Source organism: Tamandua tetradactyla, chromosome 6 (genome assembly GCF_023851605.1).
Source record: "Tamandua tetradactyla isolate mTamTet1 chromosome 6, mTamTet1.pri, whole genome shotgun sequence".
NCBI lineage: Eukaryota > Metazoa > Chordata > Mammalia > Pilosa > Myrmecophagidae > Tamandua > Tamandua tetradactyla.
The window spans coordinates 79,358,165-79,382,053 of NC_135332.1; the positions used below are offsets into that span (position 1 = coordinate 79,358,165).

General features: G+C 36.5%; 1 long non-coding RNA gene across 6 annotated transcripts in view; it reads right to left on the minus strand.

The window, feature by feature from the left end:
• The window catches only part of LOC143688453 (uncharacterized), a 57,992-nt gene that overhangs the window by 22,213 nt on the left and 11,890 nt on the right, over positions 1-23,889 (minus strand). The window contains exon 3 of one of the 6 annotated variants that reach the window (XR_013178069.1): positions 14,735-14,898. The exons of the other annotated variants lie outside the window; for them this stretch is intronic. This is a non-coding gene — a long non-coding RNA (uncharacterized LOC143688453). The remainder of the gene's footprint in view (positions 1-14,734; positions 14,899-23,889) is intronic. 6 annotated transcript variants of the gene reach the window in all.

Sequence of the window (23,889 nt, forward strand, 5' to 3'; positions counted from 1 at the left end):
CACTCTATTCGATTCCATTGGTCGATATATCTATCTTTATGCCAATACCATGCTGTTTTGACCACTGTAGCTTCATAATATGCCTTAAAGTCAGGCAGCGCGAGACCTCCAGCTTCGTTTTTTTTCCTCAAGATGTTTTTAGCAATTCGGGGCACCCTGCCCTTCCAGATAAATTTGCTTATTGGTTTTTCTATTTCTGAAAAATAAGTTGTTGGGATTTTGATTGGTATTGCATTGAATCTGTAAATCAATTTAGGTAGGATTGACATCTTAACTATATTTAGTCTTCCAATCCATGAACACGGTATGCCCTTCCATCTATTTAGGTCTTCTGTGATTTCTTTTAGCAGTTTTTTGTAGTTTTCTTTATATAGGTTTTTTGTCTCTTTAGTTAAATTTATTCCTAGGTATTTTATTCTTTTAGTTGCAATTGTAAATGGGATTCGTTTCTTGATTTCCCCCTCAGCTTGTTCATTACTAGTGTATAGAAATGCTACAGATTTTTGAATGTTGATCTTGTAACCTGCTACTTTGCTGTACTCATTTATTAGCTCTAGTAGTTTTGTTGTGGATTTTTCCGGGTTTTCGACGTATAGTATCATATCGTCTGCAAACAGTGATAGTTTTACTTCTTCCTTTCCAATTTTGATGCCTTGTATTTCTTTTTCTTGTCTAATTGCTCTGGCTAGAACCTCCAACACAATGTTGAATAATAGTGGTGATAGTGGACATCCTTGTCTTGTTCCTGATCTTAGGGGGAAAGTTTTCAATTTTTCCCCATTGAGGATGATATTAGCTGTGGGTTTTTCATATATTCCCTCTATCATTTTAAGGAAGTTCCCTTGTATTCCTATCTTTTGAAGTGTTTTCATCAGGAAAGGATGTTGAATCTTGTCGAATGCCTTCTCTGCATCAATTGAGATGATCATGTGATTTTTCTGCTATGATTTGTTGATATGGTGTATTACATTAATTGATTTTCTTATGTTGAACCATCCTTGCATACCTGGGATGAATCCTACTTGGTCATGATGTATAATTCTTTTAATGTGTTGTTGGATACGATTTGCTAGAATTTTATTGAGGATTTTTGCATCTGTATTCATCAGAGAGATTGGTCTGTAGTTTTCTTTTTTTGTAATATCTTTGCCTGGTTTTGGTATGAGGGTGATGTTGGCTTCATAGAATGAATTAGGTAGTTTTCCCTCCACTTCGATTTTTTTGAAGAGTTTGAAGAGAATTGGTACTAATTCTTTCTGGAACGTTTGGTAGAATTCACATGTGAAGCCATCTGGTCCTGGACTTTTCTTTTTAGGAAGCTTTTGAATGACTAATTCAATTTCTTTACTTGTGATTGGTTTGTTGAGGTCATCTATGTCTTCTTGAGTCAAAGTTGGTTGTTCATGTCTTTCCAGGAACCCGTCCATTTCCTCTAAATTGTTGTATTTATTAGCGTAAAGTTGTTCATAGTATCCTGTTATTACCTCCTTTATTTCTGTGAGGTCAGTGGTTATGTCTCCTCTTCCATTTCTGATCTTATTTATTTGCGTCCTCTCTCTTCTTCTTTTTGTCAATCTTGCTAAGGGCCCATCAATCTTATTGATTTTCTCATAGAACCAACTTCTGGCCTTATTGATTTTCTCTATTGTTTTCATGTTTTCAATTTCATTTATTTGTGCTCTAATCTTTGTTATTTCTTTCCTTTTGCTTGCTTTGGGGTTAGCTTGCTGTTCTTTCTCCAGTTCTTCCAAATGGATAGTTAATTCCTGAATTTTTGCCTTTTCTTCTTTTCTGATATAGGCATTTAGAGCAATAAATTTCCCTCTTAGCACTGCCTTTGCTGCGTCCCATAAGTTTTGATATGTTGTGTTTTCATTTTCTTTCGCCTCGAGGTATTTGCTAATTTCTCTTGCAATTTCTTCTTTGACCCACTCGTTGTTTAGGAGTGTGTTGTTGAGCCTCCACGTATTTGTGAATTTTCTGGCACTCTGCCTATTATTGATTTCCAACATCATTCCTTTATGGTCCGAGAAAGTGTTGTGTAAGATTTCAATCTTTTTAAATTTGTTAAGACTTGCTTTGTGACCCAGCATATGGTCTATCTTTGAGAATGATCCATGAGCACTTGAGAAAAAGGTGTATCCTGCTGTTGTGGGATGTAATGTCCTATAAATGTCTATTAAGTCTAGTTCATTTATAGTAATATTCAGATTCTCTATTTCTTTGTTGATCCTCTGTCTAGATGTTCTGTCCCTTGATGAGAGTGGTGAGTTGAAGTCTCCAACTATTATGGTATATGAGTCTATTTCCCTTTTCAGTGTTTGCAGTATATTCCTCACGTATTTTGGGGCATTCTGATTCGGTGCGTAAATATTTATGATTGTTATGTCTTCTTGTTTAATTGTTCCTTTTATTAGTATATAGTGTCCTTCTTTGTCTCTTTTAACTGTTTTACATTTGAAGTCTAATTTGTTGGATATTAGTATAGCCACTCCTGCTCTTTTCTGGTTGTTATTTGCATGAAATATCTTTTCCCAACCTTTCACTTTCAACCTATGTTTATCTTTGGGTCTAAGATGTGTTTCCTGTAGACAGCATATGGAAGGATCCTGTTTTTTAATCCATTCTGCCAATCTATGTCTTTTGATTGGGGAATTCAGTCCATTGACATTTAGTGTTATTACTGTTTGGATAATATTTTCCTCTAACATTTTGCCTTTTGTATTATATATATCATATCTGATTTTCCTTCTTTCTACACTCTTTTCCATATCTCTCTCTTCTGTCTTTTTGTATCTGACTCTAGTGCTCCCTTTAGTATTTCTTGCAGAGCTGGTCTCTTGGTCACAAATTCTTTCAGTGACTTTTTGTCTGAGAATGTTTTAATTTCTCCCTCATTTTTGAAGGATAATTTTGCTGGATATAGGAGTCTTGGTTGGCAGTTTTTCTCTTTTAGTATTTTAAATATATCATCCCACTGTCTTCTAGCTTCCATGGTTTCTGCTGAGAAATCTACACAAAGTCTTATTGGGTTTCCCTTGTATGTAATGGATTGTTTTTCTCTTGCTGCTTTCAAGATCTTCTCTTTCTCTTTGACCTCTGACATTCTAACTAGTAAGTGTCTTGGAGAACGCCTATTTGGGTCTAATCTCTTTGGGGTGCGCTGCACTTCTTGGATCTGTAATTTTAGGTCTTTCATAAGAGTTGGGAAATTTTCAGTGATAATTTCTTCCATTAGTTTTTCTCCTCCTTTTCCCTTCTCTTCTCCTTCTGGGACACCCACAACACGTATATTTGTGCGGTTCATATTGTCCTTGAGTTCCCTGATACCCTGTTCAAATTTTTCCATTCTTTTCCCTATAGTTTCTGTTTCTTTTTGGAATTCAGATGTTCCATCCTCCAAATCACTAATTCTATCTTCTGTCTCTTTAAATCTATCATTGTAGCTATCCATTATTTTTTCTATGTTTGCTACTTTATCCTTCACTTCCATAAGTTCTGTGATTTGTTTTTTCAGTTTTTCTATTTCTTCTTTATGTTCAGCCCATGTCCTCTTCATGTCCTCCCTCAATTTATCGATTTCATTTTTGAAGAGGTTTTCCATTTCTGTTCGTATATTCAGCATTAGTTGTCTCAGCTCTTGTGTCTCATTTGAGCTATTGGTTTGTTCCTTTGACTGAGCCATATTCTCAATCTTTTGAGCGTGGACAGTTATCTTCTGCTGCTGGCGTCTGGGCATTTATTCAGATTTCCCTGGGTGTCAGACCCAGCAAGGTTGTAATATTTTTCTGTGAAATCTCTGGGTTCTGTTTTTCTTATCCTGCCCAGTAGGTGACGCTCGTGGCACACGTTTGTCTGCGGGTCCCACCAGTAAAAGGTGCTGTGGGACCTTAAACTTTGGAAAACTCTCGCCGTCCTGGGGGTTCGCTAGCCGAAGCGGCTTGAGCCGGCCGGGGTCCGAACGCAGGGAGGGTTGCTGGTCGCCGCAGCCAGGGAAAGAGCCCGTCCGAATTTCCTAGTCGGCCCTGGGCAACAAGCGTGGCGGAAGGGCGCCAGCGGCAGCAGCCCGCCCGGGAGAGTGCACGTTCCCCGGGAGTCACGGGTTTGGAAGGGGCCTCCCCCACCCGTCACCGTTCTCCGCGGCCTGGGGGTTTCCGATCCAATTCTCTCAGTTGGTCCGGGGGCTGCGCGTGGTGTGGGCGCCAGCCGCCTTGGTTTCAGGGGACCACCTCTCCAATTCTCCCAGCCGGCCCGGGAAGGGGGAAGGGAGTAACTCCGGCCGCTTGCCACCCCACCCGGTAAGGCCCGCGCGCCTCGGCGATCTCACCCGAGCTGCTTCTCTCAGCCAGCCAGCCGTTCCAGGATGGGGTACGCTGTCTTTTTTATCTCTGTTGTGGCTTTGGGCGCTTTCTGTATCGTTTCTACTCCCCTAGTAGGTGTCCTGGAGAAGAAACTAAGATCCGCGCGTCTTACTAAGCCGCCATCTTCCAGGAAGTCCTCTTTCTCTCTTGATACTCACTTCAGTGATTGCTATTCATAATCACAGTACATAAATTTGATTTGGAAGATAAAATGAAATATAGAGGAAAAAGTGAACCATAGAAAGTCTTTGTATGGACCTAGTTGTCATCTTAAATTCATTAATATCTTACATTTTATGAAATTCATAGAGATATGAATTTCTGTCTTCATACAGTATCATAAGAAATCTATAATTACTGGGTATGGAAAAGATTTCCTATAACCTCCATAGTCTTGTAGAGGGACATCAACAATAATAACCACACATAAAACTTTATTTTCATCATCTCATACAGGACCTTTTGTTGGCCATTCCCAAGACCAGCTCCACTTGGAGATCCTCCCAAAGAACTTATGAGATTCAACATAAGGGATTTGCTCCTGGCTAAGATTTATTATAGCAGAGTAGAAATATACATAGCTGCCTCATAAGGGAAAATGACACAGACAACATGTGCAGGAATCCCTTGGCAGGCCTCCTTGTGATTTCTTCCTCCCATGAGAGGGTAAGGAGAGTGCATCATCTTGGAAACAAAAATACAACAATATGTGTAGGATGTTTCTACCCTGAGAAGTCCACTGAAGACTCGGTTTCCAGGGTCTTTATAGGAAGCTGGCCATATAGATACCTTCTTCCTGTCATGTATGCAAATCCCAGGCGCTCACGATGAAAGCAAGTTTCTACATAAACCATATTTTTTGTACAAATGGTTTAGGCCCAGCAAGCCACACTTGTATGGAAAAGTTTTATATATGAGTGTTCAGACCTGTTCACATATGATGTTGCCAGAGAGAGCCAAGGGCCCACCTTGCAAGCAGGCCTTTCTACGGACAGCCTCTCAGGCCTATGTGCAAACTCTTTTCTGCACAAGTCTCAATTTCTACCTAGATATTCTTGATTAAGTACGAGCAGTTCATATGGTTTTCACAAGTTCACTCAGATGTTGTGACATCATCTATGTACTCTAGCTTCTTAAACTTATCCTCCCACTCCCCCAACTATAGTATCCATGTACTATGTTACAGTTAGCATCTGATAAATGATAAAGAACTGACAAAGAGGCTGAAAGCTGTGATTATCTTCAAAGAAATCATGAATACCCATCAACCTAAATTTCTGTGCTTGGCTAAACTTCTTGCATGAGTATGCATGAAATAAAAGATATTTCTGACTGAAATAATTTACCACTTTTACAGGTTGTTCTCCAGAAAACTTAACCAAATAAGAAGTTGATGCAAATAGCGATTGAATAGAGGTATTCAGATATTTGTATTAACTCAATAAATAATGGTTGCAAATTAAATTAAAACAATGACTAGTTTTTAAAAATATGTAAGTTGCTGCATAAAAGAAATACAGAAAATTGAAAATGACATAAGACATTCTATGCCCATTTCATTTTCAGAAAGAATAATATAGAAATTGGGTTCATTTTTTTCTTTGTAAATTTATTTAATTAAAAAAAGCAAAATGAACCAAAATTTTAAAAGTGCCATTATGATGTTCATAAATAGCTTATGAGTGCATAGCTTCTAAACTAGAAGCATGCAAAGGGCATTAAATAAAATTTCAGCAAACAGAACAAAAGATGTTATCAAATGCCTAGTACACTTTTCTCTCAAGAAAGAAGAGTCTTGTTATTTGAAGGATTGATGATTGTCCGGCAATAAGAGCAAACAACTGCTATTTATATCCTCTTCTCTGTATAAAAAATACCAAAATTCCCCCCAAATAACTTACTGCTGCTATCCCAAATACAGTGACAGACACCATCTTCCCTCCTTAGAGTAAGTGACTCAAATGTCATTCATTTATTGTGCCAGTTTCAAGTTTTGGAGCTTTAATTTGTCAGCTTTGTATTTCTAATTGTGCTTTTCTTCTGTTTAGTTTTAAGTTGTCATCATATAGGGTTCAAGAACCTATGTTAAAATAGTAATATTTACATGCAAATGATAAGATTCATGAATCTGAAGAAAAATATACTTCAGCATATATGAATAAGTTGGCCACACTCAATATCTATGGGAATCTTTAACACATTTTCCTCTTTGAAGAATAAAACAGACAAAAGAAATATAGAGAATGTAAATTTATGCATACTCTATATATAAAGGATTAAACATAAGTCATTTTAAGACATACATATTAAATTCTGATCTTTGGCACTGCTATGTGTTCCACAAATTGATCACACATTAGAACAATGATAGTTGATATGTCAAATATGTTACAGATGTGTCCAAATATCAGTTCTATAAGCCATCTGGTAAGGCAAGTGACCAGTCTCATCTCTTTTTCCTGGTGATGCACACAGTCATAATTTATTATGTATGCCACAATGGGAAATTGGGGGGAATTAACACTGTGAACTTTAAGCAAATTCCAAAAGAGTAATTGTTCAGGCTGTATTAACTAACTGAAGTATAATAAAAAATGAAATGACCATATTTTTTCAATCCTAGACTTTACAAATCTTCACAATTTAAAATTTCCAAAATTAAATTGTCTTAATCATTTAGAAGTAGATATAACTTTAACACAGGGTAGCAAGTTATAATATTGTAAGTTATAATTCTGCTTGTCTGTGCATTCCACCCAATAAATATTTAACTTTGTTATTAATAAAGCTCTTTAAATAGGTTAAAAATGGAACTCTTTATGGTAGTCCATTCAATTTGGAATTTAAAGTAGTAATACATAGGATTTAAAAAGGAGATTCTGAAAATCAGTTTTGTGAGTCTTAACTAACCAGTGATGTACAGTCTATGAAAGAAAAAAATACTGCAACAAGAATTTTAAAAGGACTGCCAGGTTGCATGAAATTCCCTTGAGCTGGGCTAGGGAATGCATTTCTCTAATTCAGAAAAAAGGTGTTCAGAGAGATAGAGCTAAGAATCTGATATGTTTCCTTCTGTAAACTGGAATAAAAGTGTGAGAGTCATAATAAACTGATTTCTTATGTACATCTGAGAAACCTAGGGAATATATACTGTTTTGATAATGAAGCAAGTGGATGCTTATTTCTAAACAGATGGAAACTGAAGTGTCAAGAGTTCTCTTGACCAAAGGTCGCATGAGTGTTCGTTAGCCACATATGATCATATAAAAAAGAATTGGCCTGCAATTGTCTTAGAGGCAAACTGCCAGTACCTACAGGTTGAGAATGCTGCTTGGGAGACCAACTGAAGGATATGTGTTGGAAATTGAATCATGTTCCATACAAAGACATATTAAAGTCCTATTCTTGTTCCTGTGGGTATGAACTCATTTGTAAATAGTAACTTTAAAAATGTTTGGTTAAAATGAGGCCAAAGTGAATGAGGGCAGACCTTTATCTAATATAACTGAAGCAAATTATGAGCAAAGGAAATTGAACACAGAGATAGAAGCCCAAAGACAGAAGAAGCCAGAGAATGAGACAGATGGCCATGTGACAGAAGCAAGGATGTAAACCTAGGAACACCAAGGGATGTGGCAAGCCAAGTCATCACCAGAACAACCCAGGAGAAAGCATGGCCTGTCAAGACAATTTTGACAGGCCATGCTTTCAGGGTGCTAACTTCCAAAACCATGAGACAACAAATTCCTATAGTTTCAGCAAACCGGTAATGATTTTTGCCACACCTGCCATGGAAAACTGTAACAGAATGTGTTCAACTCACAGTGAGTGGAGGAGAGGGTGCTAAAGAGCTAACTGAATACATCCAGCATAGACAGATCTAACTTTAATCACATGCTAAACAGAGAAGTCAATGCTTAGCCACCACAACAGAATAGAGTAAGACCCTGGTAACATAGTAATGCTTTCATAATTTCAAATATCCCCACAATTCTTCCAATGTTGTCAGCAATTATGCACATTCCTACATTTACTCTGCTAGCTCTGCACTTTCCTTATCTCTCCTCAAAGCTAACTTTGTAGAAGTCATGCCCAAAGGGACAAGTATTAGGAAACAATTAGTTTTGTCAGTAATTATGCATCTGTATCCTGTTGGCTCTCTGCCTTCTTTGTTCACTCCCACCATAAAATCCTGCCTTCTCCACCTGTCAAAGCTCTGTTTTACAAACCAAGTTGGACTTGTTCGAGTCATCCGTTCTTTGGGCTGTTGCACCCCCACATCTTGGTGGAAGACTGTCTTCCTACACAACCCCTCGCCTTTCTTGGAACAATCCTACCTGACATTACATGCTGCTTTCTGCCTAGTTTCAACACTCTTAAAGCATCACTAAAAGACAAGCACATGGAGGACATGGAATGCATCTTATTATACTCCTTCAAGAGGCCTTCTTAAAATAGGCCTTATGCAGGAGAAGGAATAATTCTAAATGAATTTTGAAATTGCACTATGAATTGGAGTGCATATTCTTCTGAACAGAGATGTTTTGTGATTATAAATGTTTTATTACCTTAAAATTATTCATAAGTCATGAGATTTACCCTAAATTCTATCTAAAAGGCAGGTCAGCATTTACTCCAGAATGTGTGTGTGTTTGTGGTTAGGGGGAATAGCAGAGGGAGGAAATGGGCAGAATTAGGTCTGGCTTTTTTCAATGTAATAGCTACATTTCTGATGTTAAGCTAGCAACACATGCACATGGATTTAAACCCACATTTGGATATATAACCTTCACTTCAAAATGTTTTGTTAAATATTTCACTAATATATAATTGACATCATGATTTTGGAAAGTCAGCATGCTAATGTAATAATAAGACACAGAAAAAATTTTAAACATATACCTATTGTGTGACCCTGGATTCTACTCTTAAGTATTGATCTGGGAGGAATGAAAGCATATCTCCTCATAAAGATTTACACTGAAATCTCATAACAGCTTATTTGTAAGAGCCAAAAACCCCTTCAAAAATCCCTTCAATAAATGAAGTGATAAACATATTGTGGTTTATCTATATAATGGAATGCTGCTATTCTGAAATGTAAAATAATAGAGTATGGACAGTGACTTGGATGAATCTCAAATAGTTCTCTTCTGTGAAAGAAGGTAGACAAAAAAAGAGGGCATGAATTTATATGAAATTCTAGAAAATGCAACCAGATTTTTAATGAAAGCAGGTAATTTTTGCCTGGAGAAGGGGGATAGAGCAAGAAAGGAAGGATTGCAAAGGGACATGATGAGATGTTTGGGAGCTGATGGATGGATGCTATTTTAATTGTGGTAATATTATCACAGGTGTATAGCTAGCTCAAAATTCTTAAATTGCACATCTTATATAGGTGGAGCATATCGTTTATCAAATGTAGCTCATTAAAATGTTAAAAAAAAACTACATAAAATTGCTGTAAATACGGCGGGCCAAGGTGGCTCAGCAGGTAAGAATGCTTGCCTGCCAAGCCCGAGGACCCGGGTTCGATTCCCGGTGCCTGCCCATGTAAAAAAAATAAAAATAAAAAAAAAATTAAAAAAAATTGCTGTAAATAATTTCATCCCCATATAAACTTTTTAAAAGAAAAGATAGGGTGTGCCATGGTGGAATTCTTGCCTGCCATGCCAGAGACCTGAGTTCAATTCTTCGTGTCTGCCTTTGGAAAAAAAAGTAAAAAATAGAAAATTCCATTACTTTAAAACTCCACCATTCATTTTACAAAGATATATAACCCCATTCCCAAAAAATGTTCCATTATAAAAATATATGCTCATTTTACTTGTGAATATAGGTACAAAAAATTCAAAATATAATACTAGGACAGGCAATGGTGGGTCAGTGACAGAGTTCTCACTGGCCATGTTCAAGATCCAAACTTGGTTCCTGGTGCCTGCCCATGTAATAAAAATAAGATAAGATAAAAAAATAAGTTATAAAAATATATAATACTAGCACCTAATCAGTTATTAAAAATAATAAATGCATTAAAATCAAATAGAATTTATTTCAGGAATACAAGAATGATACAGTATAACAATAAGTTTAATAAAGAAAAAAGTAAATGAGTATATTGGTTGATGTTGAGGAGAAATTTGAAAAAATAAGTTTCTCCTGATTTTCTTAGAATATTTTTCTCAAGGAAAACAAATTCCAATCTCAAATTAACATTCTAGCCATCATTTAAAAGCAAATTACTGTAGCTGTTCACTTTAAAGTTCAGAGTAGAACAAGGATAGCGGTTATTTCACATGGCTTTCAAATTTATTGATGATACAATATTTTAAAAATATTTACTATGTTCAAGTTTTAAGTGAAAAATAAAATTTAATATTATCATTACTTTGGAATGACTTAGCTATTTACTTAAAAAGAAAAATTCATCCAATTTGTAAAGAGAATCATTTAGTATATTTGGAGGCAATAAAGAAGTTTTATACCATAGTTTTATATAAATTGAGCATTTAAAACTTAATAGCTATGTTTTTTCTTGTTATAATTCAAGTTCTCTCACCATAAATGACTACAACACTGGATAAAATATTTGTAGCATTTCTTTTCAGATATTGAAAGACAGACAGCACTGGGTTGTGATCCCTAGGCAAGGGAACAAATGAAAAAGCTTTGCAATCTCTTTGACTTTCTATTTATAAACATTTTCCAGATATTAACATAGTGAAGACAAACAGAGAGTCACAGTTTTACTGAGCTGAACAGAGACAATGAAGTTTGGGAAAAGCAGTTGAAGATGCTAGAACATGCAGGCAAAATATCAGAAAAAGTAAAACTTTGGAGAACAACTTCTGAAATCTGCAAGGTAGCCCCTTAATGATTTATTTGTCTGAATAATAAACTCCTGTTGCATGTTGTGAGATTCCATGAGGCTAGACATGATACAACTACCAAGAAAAAAATTATCTTGCACTGACAAACTCAGATTTCAGAGATGTAGAGTTATGATGTGCCATATTGGGCAGGCTTGGTTAAACATTTACAGCATTCAATGGATTACCCAGAAAAGCCACACATTGGGAATATGGTTAAACTATCCCTAGCTTCAAGTCTACTCTAGATGTTACTAACAAAAATTTTTTTTAAATCCTCAAAAGGATCAAAACAAGCCTCAAAATGATCAAGCTTGTCTTATTATCTGAAAAAAATTTCTTAAATGAAGATAATATCTGGACTGGCAACAACATATTGTTCAAAATTTCCAGTATTCAATAATAATATATTAGCCATATGGAGTAGGAAACTATAACCCAATAATAAGAGAAAAATCAGCCTATAGAAAAAGACCCTGAAATGTCTCAGACAATGGAATTAGAGGCAATGATTTGGAGCAGCTATTAAAATATGGTCAAGGAATTGAAATACAACATAAAAATAAAGAAGAAAGAACTAGAAGCAAAAAAACATAGAATGCAAATTTGCAGGGCTAAAATGAGCAATACATTTACTTAACTGCATTAAAGCAGTATGATCCCTTCAGAAGTAAAAAAAAAATTGATGCATAGAGTAAACACACTGAAAAATTAATATAAACTCATTCACCTCTGGCAAAATATCAAGTTGTTTAAAATGCTTACTTTGAATCTCAGAAACAAAAAAGAGAAAGAAGATATTTTAAAAATTATAATGATAATTTTGAAAAATGATTAAAGCTATATAACCACAAATTTGAAACACCTAATTATCCTCAAGTACAGTACATATAAAAAAGCAGAATATATATAAAGAAAAACACACTAAGGTACATCATAACTAAATTGCTGAAAACCATTCATTAATGAAGAGATAACTATTATGAGTAGCCATGAAGGAAAAATAGTGCATACAGAGGAAAAAAAATAAATGATTTCTGACTTCTTTAAGGAAAAATTGAAGCCATAACACAATGGAATGCATCTTCAATGTGCTGAAAGAAAATTAAAGACTCAACCTAGAATTCTACATGCAATAAAACAATCTTTGAAGGTGCCATTTGAAAGCAAACAACAGAGAACTTATTGTCAGCAGAGCAGCATTATAAGAAACATTACATCATTAGGCAGAAGGAAAATGACACAAGGTACAAACTCAGATGAACACAGAAGAATGAAGAGTGTCAAAATAAAAACTATGCAAGTAAATATAGTTTTTCCCCTAATTTCTTTAAAATATAATCAACTGTTTAAATAAGAAGTCATATCAGAGTGTAAAAAGTTTTAAACACACATAGAAGTAATGCATACAGCAATAGTAAAAGAAAGAGGAGGAAGGGGGTGCAAGGGTAGTGCAGTGGTAGAATTCTCACATGCAATGTGGGAGACCTGGGTTTGACTCCTGGTCCATACACTTCAGCCCTCCCCCCAAAAAAATGAAAGAAAGAGGAGGAAAATAGAAGCATATTTTTACAAAACTCTTATATAAATGTTTCATAATATTATTTGAAGCTTTGCTATGATAAGTGAAACATACATCATGAATACCTCATAATGAAATGAAAGAGAGGAGAACTGGTGAACTAACAGAAGAGTTGAAAAAGACTAATAAGAAAGTACTTAATCCAAAATATGAGAGAGGAAAAAGCAAAAAAAGAAAAGAATGAAAAAGTAAACAAACAACAAGATAACAAATCAAATCTAAATACATAGCATCATGTTAGATTTATGTGGACCAATTAGATTTCAGATTGGAATTAAAAAATAGCTAAAATTAATAAGAGAATTTAACAAAGTCACAGGTTACAAAACTATAAGTTGTATGTTCACACACCAGCAAGCAAAAAAGTTGGAAAACTGAAATTTTAAAACGAAATGGAAATAATAATGAGAGCATCAATTCTAAGCTGCAAAGGGATGAATTATAAAAAGCAACGTGCAAACCCTGTATGATAAAAAATACAAAGCATTACTAAAACAATCAAGAAAACAAATTGAGAAATATCCTACATAAATGGATTACACAATTCAGTATCGCTAAAGTGTCAGTTCTCAACAAACACATATGTACATTCAACACAATGTCATTCAGATTCTCAGCAGACTATTTCTTTTTTGGAACTGAAAAGCTGTTTTTAAAAGGTGTATGGAAATGCACTAGGCCTAGAATTTCAAAAGATCTAGGGAATCAAAGATAGAGAACATATATTTTCTGATTCCAAGGCTTACTATAAAGTCAAATTAAACAGTGTGGTATTGGTATAAGAATGGATGCATAGGTTAATGAAGTAAAATATTTGTCTAAAAACAGACTCGTACATTATATTTAAAATAAAAATGTCAGGCAATTCAATGGGGGAAAGGAAAAACTTTTCAGTAAGTCGTGCAAGACAAATTGGATATCTTTAGGAAAAAAGAATCCTAATCCTCTCACACAATACACAAAAAGTAATTCAAAATTATTATATACCTAAAAGGAGCTGTAAAACTATTAATACTTCTAATAGAAAACTTAGAAAAACTATTTCTTGACTGTGATGGAGTGGAGGCTGTATGTATCCCAGAAAGCATCATGTTCTTTTAATCCATTCCTGGAGCTGCAGACCTATTGTAGGTGTCAGGTTTTCATTAAGTTATACCTGTTGAGATGTGACCTAGCCTATTCAAGATGTGTCATATTCCCCTTATTGGGGTCCATTATGAGAGGATAAAAGAGATCAAATTAAGAGAAACTCAAAGAAAAAGACAACAGAGAAGCTGAGAGACAAGGACACAGCTATAGAAGCTGAGAGAGGAAGCCACTGAAGCCAGAAATTGGAAGCAACAATGCAGAGAGAAGGACCAGCAGACACCATCATGTGCCTTCCATGAGAGGATAAGGAAGCAGGAACCCAGAGTTGGGTCCCAGAGGAACTAAGTGAAGACAAATAGATACTTAGAAAGGAAACCACTGGCATCAGAACTTGATAGCAATGGAACAGGGAACAAGGATGAAGAGATGCCAGCCATGTGCCTTCCCAGCTGACAGGTGTTCCAGACAGAATCAGCCTTTCCTGAGTGAAGTATACTTCCTGTTGATGCCTGAATTTAGACATTTTCAGTTTACATTATATTTGTAAACTTGCAAGCTAATAACTCCCCATTGTTAAAAGCCAGTTCATTTCAGATATATTGCATTTCTTCAGCTTTAGTAAAACAAAACAATGACCTATATGTAGACAAATATTTCTTAGAGAAGACACAAAAAGCAGTAACATATTAAAAAATAAAGCTTCTTCAAAATTAAAACTGTCTGCTCTTTAAAATGCATGATTAAGTAAAGGAAAATGTTAGTCATATTGGGAGAAAAAGATTTCAAAACATGTATCATTGGAAGGACATATCCAGAATATTAAAGACTCTTACCTCATTTATTAGATGAGAAACATAATTTAAGGATCAGTAACAGATTTGGGCAAACATTTCCCAAGGAAGGTACACAAATGACTAAGTACAGCAACAGATGACCATCATCTTTAGACACCAGGGAGAAATGCCATGTAAGACCAAACAATGATACAATTTCATACCTACAAGAATGGCAAAAATATATATAAAGATAAGTCTAAGTATCAACAAGGATGTAAAACAACCAGAAGACCAACACATGTCTGGATCAAGTATGAAATGATGTACAATTTTTGAAAATATTTTGACATCTTAACAATGTTAAATCTATATTTACACATTTACCATGTAATCCACTTGTTCACCTTTAGCTATTTAATGAAGATAGCTGAAATATTTTTGCATAAATACTTGACTATGTTCATAGATGCTTTATTTTATGATAGTTTATATTAGGTTTATAATAGTCTCAACTTCCATTACAAGGTGAATGGCTAAGCAATTTGTGGTATATTCATACAGTGGAATATTACTTAGAAGTAACTATAAATAAATGCTATATGGATAATTCTAAAATAAAATGGACTAAGTGAAAGACAAAGACAAGCCATATATCTTCATTATTACATTAACAAAAGATATATTTTCTAAATTCCATTAGTAAAAGATACAAATGATAGAAATTAGATCAGTGATTTTCTGGAATATGAGGAGGGGAAATGAACTGCAAAACTGCTCAGCAAACTTATTATTTTCAATAATAGAAACATTTTCTATAAATTGCTTTTGGTTGTAGCTATATGAGTGTATACATTTGTTAAATTCATCCAGCATTTCAGTAACAATGCATAAATTTTATTGAAGGCACATTATAATCCAATATAGATGATGTTAAAATTTTTAAACTTTCTTATAAACCAACCATAATCTTTTACTATTTAATGAATAATGAATAAATTAAAGCAAAAAATCAAAATTCTAAAAATATTTCTAAATAAGTAATAGAGTATTTCTTTGAAGGAATATATCCAACAATTTTTTCTTGGATATAAAAATTGACATGATAAAAAAGTAAATGAAAACAAACATCATGTTTAATTTTATTATTAATGCATTGTGTGCAATATTTTGTTCCAATTTAAATAAGAATTGATTTCTTCTGTGAAAGAAGAACTTCACTCCAAATTGTCTTGCATATTGATGTTAAGCAATATTTGCTAAAGATAATTAACTTTCTAAATTATACCTACACATGCAACTTTGCATGGATTTGTCTCTCTCAGAATAGGTTAGTATACACAGACTGATCATTAAACTAGAAACCAAAATGAAAATGGGCAAGGCTAAGATTTATAACTACAAAATTTTGACAGTTCATGGCAATACTGAACATATGATCACATCCTATTTTAATCATCCTCTATCTAATAAAAACTATACAAACATTGAATAAAGGTCTGAAACTATTCTGGAACAGAAAATGAAAGACAACATAACAAATACATTTTAAGTACTGTCACTTCACCCCCTTTCCCCTTTTTCCCCTCTTTCCCCTTTTGACATTAATTTCTTGCCTTAAATTCAGGCCTTAAATAGCAGTCAACCTTGTAAACAGCTTAATTTCATCACTCAAATGTGTTTCTAATTTGGAACTTAAAGTGGAGAACAAAAATAATTTATTGATCTCTGGTCACATGAAGGTGCTTAGCAGTTAATAACCAGATCTGCATTACAGGAAATAACCTTAATATTTAGCTGAAATCAAAGTTAAGTAAAACCACCTTGATGCATTACAGGTATCCTTCTTTGTCATGTACCAAGCTGGGATCTACATGAGCTGTCAGCATGAAAATGAGACAGTTGAACAGCTTCCTAAGAAGACTGGCAAAGTTAAGATCTAGTAAATGAGACAGAGATGAGGTCAGAGATGAGGTCAGAGATGAGGTAAGGAGATTTTAACTCCTATCAAGGATATATATAAAACACATGCAGCTTCAAGATCAAAGGCCAGGAATTACCAAAAGAGCAAAGGGATTGGTAGGTGGTGTATATACTTAGTAGAGGAAAAAATTCTAATGGTGTAATTTTGCATGGCTTTTTAGAAGATTCAAAGTATCTTTCTTTAAACATTTTTACAATACATAAACAAACCATCCACTGAACACAGAATTTAGCAGGGAGATAACCTAGTTATATGTCTGTATATCTTTCCTAATGGTTCAACTATAAACCTGAGAGAATAAAGAGGAAAGAGAAACTCTTCTAACATGGAAAAATAAATACCAATAAGTTGTCAATGTTGCCTTTTTAAAGGATGGATATGAGTGAGATGATCAGATTCAGAAAAGTCCAAAATGGGGAAATAATATTATACATAAACAACCACAGATAGTTCCACAGCTATTCCCTAGAAATTGGGAAATTCCATTCATATTCACAGAAGCTTTTGTTTTATAGCCACATTTTGTAAGGTGTGCCTTAAGTGAGAAAATTTACCTGTAGGAAAGAAACGAGGATGATATAGAAAGTGATGTGGCATTTATTTTCATTCCTACCATGTGGACTTGGTTTGAGTCTTATTTGTTGAGGCTTAAAAATTATTAGCACAATTCAAGAGACCTCACGAGATTAGGGTCACAATATTCCTACCACAGCACTCAAGATTCAAAGAGCAACAGAGTTTTCAAGCAGGCTTATGAAAGTTAATTTCATATGTCAACTTGGCTGAGTTACAGTGTTGAGTTGTTTGGTCAACAAGCACTGATCTGATGGTTACAGTGAAGGAATTTACAAAGATAAACAAGTCATTGATCATTTTATTACATCTATGGTTGATTGCATCTATAATCAACAAAGGAGATTGTTTTCAATGAGAAAAGTTTCGACTTCCAATCAGGTGAAGGCCTTAAAAGGAGAACTGATGATTTCAGCCATCACAAAGAAAAAAATTCTCTTTCCAGTCAGCTTTGCCTAGAGAATTCACTGCCACTACTGAGTTCCAAACTTGCGGGCTGCCCGATGGAATTGGACTTGCTAGTCTCAATTGCACTGTAAGTTTCTATAATACATATTATATATATTCATACACACATACACACACACATGCACACACACACACACACGCACATATATACATATGCTGTGGGTTTTATTTTTCTGAAGAACCCTCACTACACAGCACCCTTCACTTCACCTTTCTGGCAGCCCAACTGAGATACTAGGAAGAAAGGAAGCTTTAGAAGAATGAGGAGCGAGATCAAGAATCACTGGTGATAAAGGAGAATATAAGGCTTTGCTGACTGTTCTTCTAGGCAAAAGACCCAAGGAAATAGAATCTTGAGGAGGAGAGAAACAACTGTTTCTGAGGTAGAAAAGAGACCAATGCAAGAAGAAACTGAAAGAACCATTGTGATTGGAGCAGACTGAGGACCTGGATTTCATAAAATGAGATTTAAGAAGTGGATAGGAGCCAGATTACATAGGACCATGTAGACTGGGTTTAGAGTAGGTGCCATGGGCAGCCATGAAGGGTTTTGTGCAATGGGACTGACTAAATCCAAGCTTTTTTTTCGTACAATAAACCTTAAATTCAAAATTCACACTTCTTATTCTTAAAAAGTGAAAATAAATATATATGGTTAATTCAATAGTCTAAAGTGATGTGGTTAAGGTGGTGTGATGGTGGCTCAGTAGCAGAATTCTTGCCCCCCATGTCAGAGACCTGGGTTCAATTCCCAGAACCTGCACAGGCAAAAAAAAAAAAAAACAAAAAAAAAACAAGATGCAGTTAATTATTACTCCTTCATCTTAATTGTACATACATACACCATAAATGATTTTGAAATAAAAAGAAACATCAACAGTCAATGTTTTCCTGTATTCTGAGAGTTGTTGAGCACTGAATCATGTTCCTTATACAAAGCATTTTTAGGGAAGGTCACAGAGGCTCAAGGGCAGAGATCTCATCTTTCATGTTAGAGACCCTGGTTTGATTCCCGGTGTCTGCCCATGCTAAAAAAAAAAAGCATGTTCAGGTCCCACCCAATTTCCGGTCCTGCAGATTTGAATCCATTTGTAAACAGAAATAGGAAATTTGAAGATGTTTTTAGTTGAGATGTGCACAAATTTTATGAGAGTAAGCCCTAACCCAATATGGCTGAAGTCCTTCTAAGCAAAGAAAATTGGACACAAAAGGAGAAATCATGGAGAACAGCCAGAAACAGAAGTCATCAGCATCCAGAAGAGAAAGAACATGCCATCATGTCTTTAATAAGGTGAATAACCAAAATATATTAGTTAGGGTTCTGTAAAGAAATAGAATCAACAGGAAATATCTATAAGTATAAAATTCATAAAACTGTCTCACATAAACATGAGAAGGTAGAGTCCAAAATCCATAGGGCAGGCTGTGAAGCTGATGACTCTGATTGAGGGTCTGGATGAATTCTACAGGAGAGGCTCACTGGCCTAAGCAGGAAGTGAGCCTGTCTCTTCTGAATCCCCCTTAAAATGCTTCCAGTGATTAGAAAAAGTATCATTCATAGCATAAGACACTCCTCTTGGCTGATTAGAAATGGAAATCAGCTGTGGATGCAGCCAACATGATCATGATTTAATTCTATGAAATGTTCACATAGCAAGAAGGCCAGCACTTGCCCAATGAGAAAAACAGGTACTACCACCTAGCCAAATTGACACATGAACCTGATCATTACAGTTCAAGCCCTGTCAACTTGGCAACTGTAAACATTACCTTAAACCACACCTAATTTCTAAACAGAAAGCAATAAAAGACACATTTTTCCCTCACCTAACAATACTCAACTCTCCTGCATATAACCAGAAACACATTGAATCTTCCCAGAATAGGGTTCAAGACCTTGGGTAATATTCATTATTAAACTTGATCTCTTACAACTTAAACAGTTTAACATGAGCAAAACAGTATTACAATCCTCATTTCTTTAACTAATCATGTGGCCAGAGTTCATATTTATCACTACTTTCTTCCACTACCCATTCCATGTTTCCTTTACCCTCAACAAGTACTTCAGCTGGTTGTTGTTTTTTGCCTGGTGAGGTGACCCAAACCTTCATTTCTGAAGTTTCAGAGCCATTGGTAGTCCTGCCTGGATTGGGTTGTTGCAGTTTTCCATTGATTTTAATCACAGGGCATGACAGTACTAATAGACACCCTAGGGGATTTCCTACATTCCAGGAAAACACTTCTTTAACTCCATTGTGCAATTGCAGTCCTATTTCCCCCTGATAGGGTCAACCACCCCAGAAAGTAAAATAATCCCCTTCTTGGCTTGTTGATCAGGGGCATGAGTAACCTAAAGTGACCAGGTGACAGTCTTTGAGATTCCATTTCAATGGAATCATTGCTGTTTCTTCTGGTGGAAACAACCCCTCTTTTTAAACTAAATCCCATAGACCAGCAGAGCTCAATGTCACAGGGACAGGAAGCAAAAATTTTCCTAGTGGATCACTAAGGGTAATAGCGAGTAGTGCCACTCCCATTTCCACCCTTTGGTTCCTGGACCCATGGAACCTAAAGCTATGTGAGAAACAACACCACAAAGTGGATGCTGATTCAGAATATATACAACTTCTTGGAGAACATTGCCCCAGCCACCTAGTTGGCACCAAAATTAACTTTTCAAAAGGCCATTCCACTGTTCTAGCAATCCAGCTGCTTCTGAATTATGGAGAACATGGTGTAACCAGTGAATTTCATGAGAATGTGCCTATTCCCAAACTTCATTTGCTGTGAAGTGTGTTCCCTGATAAGAACACAGCATTCTGTGAGGTATATCATGATGATGGATAAGGTATTCTGGTAAGTCTACGGATGGTAGTTTTGGCAGAAGCATTGCATGCAGGGAAAACAAACCCATATCTAGAGAATGTGTCTATTCCAGTTAGAAGTAATTGCTGCCCCTTCCATGAAGGGATTGGTCCAATGTAATCAACCTGCCACCATGTAGCTGGTTGGTCATCTCAGGAAATGGTTCCATATCGGGGGCTGAGTGTGGGTCTCTGCTGCTGGCAGTTGGACAAAGAGTAGTGGCTGTAGCCAGGTCAGCCTTGGTGAGTGGAAGACCACGTTGCTGGGCCCATGCATAAATTCCATCCCTACCATTATGACCACTTTGTTCATGAGCCCATTGGGCAATGATAGAAGTGGTTGGGGAAAGAGGTTGACTGGTATCCACGGAACAGGTCATATTATCCATTTGATTATTAAAATATCCTCTGCTGAAGTCACCCTCTAGTGCACACTCATATGGGACTCAAATATCTTCTTGCATTCAGTCCACGCAGAAATGTCCACAACCCTCTTCCCAAGACCTCTTTGTCACTTATTTTCCAATTATGGTCTTTCCAAATTCACTGACCATCCAGTAAAACCATTAGCAACAGCCTGGGGGTCAGTATACAAATTCACCTCTGGCCAGTTTCCCTTCCAAGCAAAATTAACAACCAGAGGCACTGCTTGAAATTTTGCCCACTGGGAGAATTTACTCTCAGCAAATTCCTTCTCCTTCAAGGATACCCCAGAAAGGTGTTGGAGTGCTGCAGCTGTCCACTTATGGGTGGTATCTGCATATCATACCAAACCTTCTGTAACCAGGCCTGAGTTTTCTCTTCTCAATCAATTCACTCCCCAAGGAGCTCCCCAAGAGGCCATACTCTCATCTGGGAAAGAGAAGGTAATGTGGCAGGAGTGGAGATGATGGGTATTTGGCCCACTTCCTCATGTAACTTACTTGTGCCTTCAGGACCTGCACTGACCCTATCTTGAATATGCCACTTCCATTATATTATGGAGTGCTGCTGCATATGCCCAATTTTATGGCTTGATGGGTCAGACAATACCCAGCTCTTGACAGGTAACTTAGGTCCATGGTAACTTGGTGACCCACAGTTAAACATTCAGTCTTTACTAAGGCCCAGTAGCAGGTCAAAAATCTGTTTCTCAAAAAGAGAGTGGTTATCTGCAGAAGATGGTAAGGCTTTGCTCCAAAATCCTATGGTCTACATTGGGATTCTTCTATAGGGGCCTGGCAAAGGCTCCAAACAGCATCTCTATTTGCCACTAACACTTTCAGCACCATTGGACCTGCTAGATCATATGGTCCAAGTGGCAAGGCAGCTTGCACAGCAGCCTGGACCTGTCACAGACCCTCGTCTTATTCATGTTCCCACTCAAAATTAGCAGCTTTCTGGTCATTTGATAAATTGTGCCAGAGTAGCACACCAAAATGAGAAAATATTGTTGCCAAAATCCAAAGAAACCAACTAGGCATTGTTTCACTTTTTTGGTAATAGGAGGGGCTATGTGCAGCAACTTAACCTTCATCTTTGAAGAAATATCTCGACATGCCCCGCACCACTGGATTCCTAGAAATTTCACTGTGGTGGAAGTCCCCTGCATTTTTGTTAGATTTATCTCCCATCCTCTGACATGCAAATGCCTTACCAACAAGTCTAGAGCAGCTGCTACTTATTGCTCATTAGGTCCATTCAACATGATATCATCAATATAACGGACCAGTGTGATGTCTTGTGGGTGGGAGAAATGATCAAGTCCCTGTGGACAGGTTTATGACATAGGGCTGGAGATCTTATGTACCATGATGTAGGACTGTGAAAGTATATTGCTGACCTTGCCAGGTGAAGGTAAACTGTTTCTGGTGGTCTTTATAAGCAACTATTGAGATAAAAGAATTTTCCAGATCAATAGCTGCATACCAGGTACCAGGGAATGTATTAATTTGCTCAAGAAATGAGACCACATCTGGAACAGCATCTGCAATTGTGGTTACTACCTGGTTGAGCTTAAAATGATCCACTGTCATCCTCCAAGACCCATCTGTTTTCTGCACAGGCCAAATTGAGGAGTTGCATGGTGATGTGTTGGGAATCACCACCCATGCTTCCTTCCAGTCCTTAAGAGTGGCATTAATCTCTGAAGCCCTCCAGAAATTCGGCATTGCTTCTGGTTTACTATTTTGCTAGGTACAGGCAATTCTAATGGCTTCTACTTGACCTTTCCCACAATAATAACCCTCACTGCATTAAGTTAGAGAGGAAAGGTGGGGATTCTGCCAGTTGCTCAGTGTGTCTATTTCAACTATGCTTTCTGGAACTGGGTAAATAACAACAGAATCGTTCCAGGGGACCACTGGACCCACTTTGAGATGGATCTGAACTAAAACTGCATTGGTCACCTGACCTCCATAAACCTCCACTCTCATTGGTGGACCAAAGTGATGTTGTGGGTCCCCTGGAATTAATGTCACTTCTGAACCAGTGTTTAATAATGCCCAAAATATCAGATCATTTCCTTTTTCCCAATGCACTGTTACCCTGGTAAAAGGCCATAGGTCTCCTTGGGGAAGGCTTGGAGGAAGATTAATGGTATAATTTTGTGACAGTGCAACAGGGTTCTCCCCCAAAATGAACCTGGCCTCCCCTTCATTCAAGGGGCTCTGAGATCTGTAAGTTGTCTCAAGTCTGGGATTGAGTAAGGGACCATTGTAATTCAAGTTAAACTTCTGTTCATTTGAGCTAGAACCCTTTTGTTTATACAACTCAAGCAAGAATTTAGTAGACTGCTCAACTATTATACTTCTAGGTACCCCATGACTACTAGTCAATGCCATAAATCTCTGAGTCAGATTATTTTGACTCCTGCTTTGAGTTTTTTGTCTATTATAATAGCAAGGTCCACCCTGTTTTGGTGATTATATGCTGCCACCTGGCTTCTGACAACTTGGAATCTTGTCATTCTCATTATGTTTAAGGATTCTAGCTGAGTAACAGCACTTCCCACAGTAATATCTGATCTACAGAGAAGTTCAAGTATGAGCTCTTCAGGGATGATGGTGCTAGTCTCACAAATTAATTTCTTATGGTTCTGGTAAAAGCTGCATCCTCTGGACATTCCTGGGGTATAACAGCAGGCTTTGCATGATAAATCTATGTTAACATTTCAATCTCTTTAAGCATCTGGGTCCCCTCATCTACATTATACCAGGGCAGTTCTGGGATTTCAACCTAAGGTAATGTTGGCCACCTTTTGACCCATGTTTCAGCCAACCATCCAAAAAACTGTTAATACCTTTTCTAACCCCTCAAGCTGTAACACTGAATACAGAACCTCT